The following is a 3,342-nucleotide window of genomic DNA, read 5'->3' as shown; positions in this document are numbered from 1 at the left end:
CTCTTATTTGTCTTACACGTGTCTGTGTGTGGGTCTGTGTGTGTGTGTGTTTGTAATCCCCTCAAGCATGTAGGCTCCCTGAGGACAAGGACCTTGGCCCCATCATCATTCTTCGAACACCTAACCACCTGCCTGGCACCTGATACATAATTAGGAAACTCTTGGGAATACATTAATTTCTATGAGCCTGCTGAGTTGAATATATTCTTTCCACCTGTGGGAGCGCCAGTGGTTCAATCAGTTACGCACGGCAATCATACATTGTTTCCAGACCTTACAGGTAAGGAAACTGAGGCTGAGAGAAGTTCCTTCTTTTCAGGGGCCTACAAGGTAGAAAGAGGCAGAAACCCGTTGGAAACCAATGACAAAAAAGAAGGATTGGATGTAAAAAATCCAAAAGAACATATTTCAGACCCAACTGAAGACAGCTTGGAGAAGCCTCATGCTAATGATTTAGTAGGAAGGAAAAGGACCCCTCAAAAGAGTTTGTTGTCCTTGGCAGAAGAGTGGAGAGCAATACATGCAAACAAACAAAACAAACAAAAAAGAACAAAAGCAAGAATTGAGAGCTTGACCATGAAACATGTCCTTTATTGGAGAACTGAAAAAGAGACACACTGAAGCGCTCAGAGGCTGGAGATCACAACCCAGATCACAGGCAGGCAGATGGCGGAGCCCCATCCGGCGATGACGCTGCTGCTCTTCCAACAACATCCTATGAGCCTGGGGAACCAAGCCTTTTCTCCGTCAGCTGTGAATCCAGGAGGGAGGTTGAGAAGGATGCAGTCTATCACCATGGCCAAAGGGAGGACGAGGGAGCCCTGGGACCAAGAGGAGCCTGGATCCCGTTGTTGCATGGTCCTGAGGAAGTCTGCTGCTCTTACAGGCACTTGGGTGGACACTTCTGCTGGCAGGGTGGGCACGGTGGGCAGGGTGGGCACGGTGGGCAGGGTGGGCATTTCTGCTGGCATACTGGAATTGGGCACACCACAGGTGGGCAAGGAGGTGGACATGGCTCAGGGCACTTAGGGGGTGGACATGGCTCAGGGCACTTGGGTATGCACACAGGAGGTGGCTGGCAGGGCTGCTTGCACTGCTGCTGCTGGTAAGACATCGTTCCTGGGACTCACGGAACCTGAAGTACAGTGAGACAACATTGGTCACCACAAAGACAGTCCTGTCCATAGAGCAGTCAGCTCGACCATCAACACTTGGTTTTTCTTTTTTTAGGACTCAATGGATTCATTCATTTCTCGGTGTACAGTGATCACCACAATCCAATGGGCCACCAACACGTTGGTCTCCAAGGACTCTCTTGGATTCCTACTACAGCCTTTAGGAATTTGTGGCCCATCTTCACCCTTTCTTTTGAGCACCTCTCACCCTCGGGCCTCAGGCCTTTCTGCTTCATCTCACATTCAACCACTTCCTAAGGCTAAAATCACCCACAGGGGGGTAGTGTGAATACAAATTTTACCTGGAGAGGAAGAACTCACTTATTGAAAGGGTCACCAGTCTCAAAACACATCTCTGCCCAGAGGTCCCACGAGGCCCTGCTTGCTGGGCTAACCGACCCGACTGTGGGGCTGAGCTTTTGAGGAGAAATGCAAAGGCCCAATCCCACCGTTCACTGGGATGGAGCCGTGAGAGGGAGGCTGTGGGAACGAATGGGGGAGGGGGTGCTCCAGCACAGCGCCTCATCTCTGTTTCTCTCCTTCAGGGTAAGGTGGTGCCTTGGACTCCATCGCTCTCCTCCCATTCCACATCACCTCCCAAACACCAGCGAAACCGTACCCCCCTCCCAACCTCATTGTATTCTTTCCCCCAGAAAGAGTATTGAGGGGTGAAAATAAAGTCCCTTCTACTCTCAGGTGAAATCCCACCACCCAAGGACCAAGAAAGACCTCTAAGACCTGTACTCACCAGAGGCTCCAAAGAAGGTCTAGGACTGGTGTCTGGAAGAGAGTGGGGCTGGGACGACGGTCACTCCTTTTATAAGGCCAGGCAGCCCTGCACGGCACAGGGGGAGCAGCCCAGGACGGGCACGATGACCTCATTTCCCAACCAAAACGCCATCCACACGCAATCTCATAAATGACTTGCCACACTCATGCCAGTATCACACTTCCTGGTCCATGATCTTCCTCACCCCTCCCCAGGAACAGCACAGTGCTTGACCCGAGACTGTGTCACATACTCCCCATGCCAGTGTCATGTGCCAGTTAGGAAAGAGGAGAAATTCCTTGACAGTGGGGATGTTCTCCCACTGGGTCAGAGATGGTGCCTCTCCTCCTGCCCAGCTTCCCAGGCATCTGCTATGGAAACCTCACCACTCCATTCAGCTTCCCCATTTTACCGGATCTGTTTCAATCACGGGTTGTGATCTATGTTTGATCAACCGAAGGAGGATCAGCCTTTCTTGAGGAATAAGAAGGCTTAATGAGGTTGCCAACCTTAGTAAGAGGGACAATTATTTCTCGATACACAAAGAAAATGACTAAAGGTCAGATGATCCCCCTTTTCCCAAACAGTGGAACCTTGAAGCATTTGAAGCCAACCGAATCTCTGAAAACCATGTCACATCTACATGAAGTTTTGGGAGCTTTTCCTCAGAAACTGGTAGTACTGGTTATCTAGGAGACAGGTCGAGTATCTGGGGAATAAGAAGACAGACTAAATAAGCCATGAGTCAAAGAAGAAATCGTCATCGAGGCTGTCTGTATGCTACAGGACTGAGGAGCAGTGCCTTCAGAATCCCAAGGGAACATACGTGTTGAACCTCCACTGTGGCATGCAGCTAAACTACTCGTCAAATGTGAATAAAACCAACTAAGTGCCAGAAACAAACATCTACATTGATCTTTCCTGATGTAGCTTCTTGATGCTTTGCACCAAAAAGGTAAAAACCCCAGATGACAATGATCTGAAATGCAAACAACTATGGGCATAATGGAGAAAAATTATGGTGACAAATTGCCCACCAGCTCTGGGGGCAGGCCGGCGGCAGGGGGAGGGAACGTGTGTCTCGGCATTGCTATTCCCTACATGACAGCTAGAGGCACTACACCCTTTGAAACTTAATCTCAGTTATTAACATTTTCTTTATCGTTTTCTCCAGTCCGGACAATCAACCAAGCAATACATCAAGTTCTGCTTTGTAGCCTTTGCCGACAAGCTGCCTTTCAGGAGCTAGAAAGAGCACACCGCCTGATGTAGTGCCAGCAGGCGTACCAATTTTCCCAAGGAAAGAGGAGGACCAGAAGGAGGTGGAGGAGGAAGGGGAGGGGGAGGAGGAGGGGGGATGGGAGGAGGGAGAAGAGGAAACAACTTAAGCTCCCAAAA

Source organism: Sus scrofa, chromosome 4 (genome assembly GCF_000003025.6).
Source record: "Sus scrofa isolate TJ Tabasco breed Duroc chromosome 4, Sscrofa11.1, whole genome shotgun sequence".
NCBI lineage: Eukaryota > Metazoa > Chordata > Mammalia > Artiodactyla > Suidae > Sus > Sus scrofa.
This window is presented reverse-complemented; position numbering follows the sequence as displayed.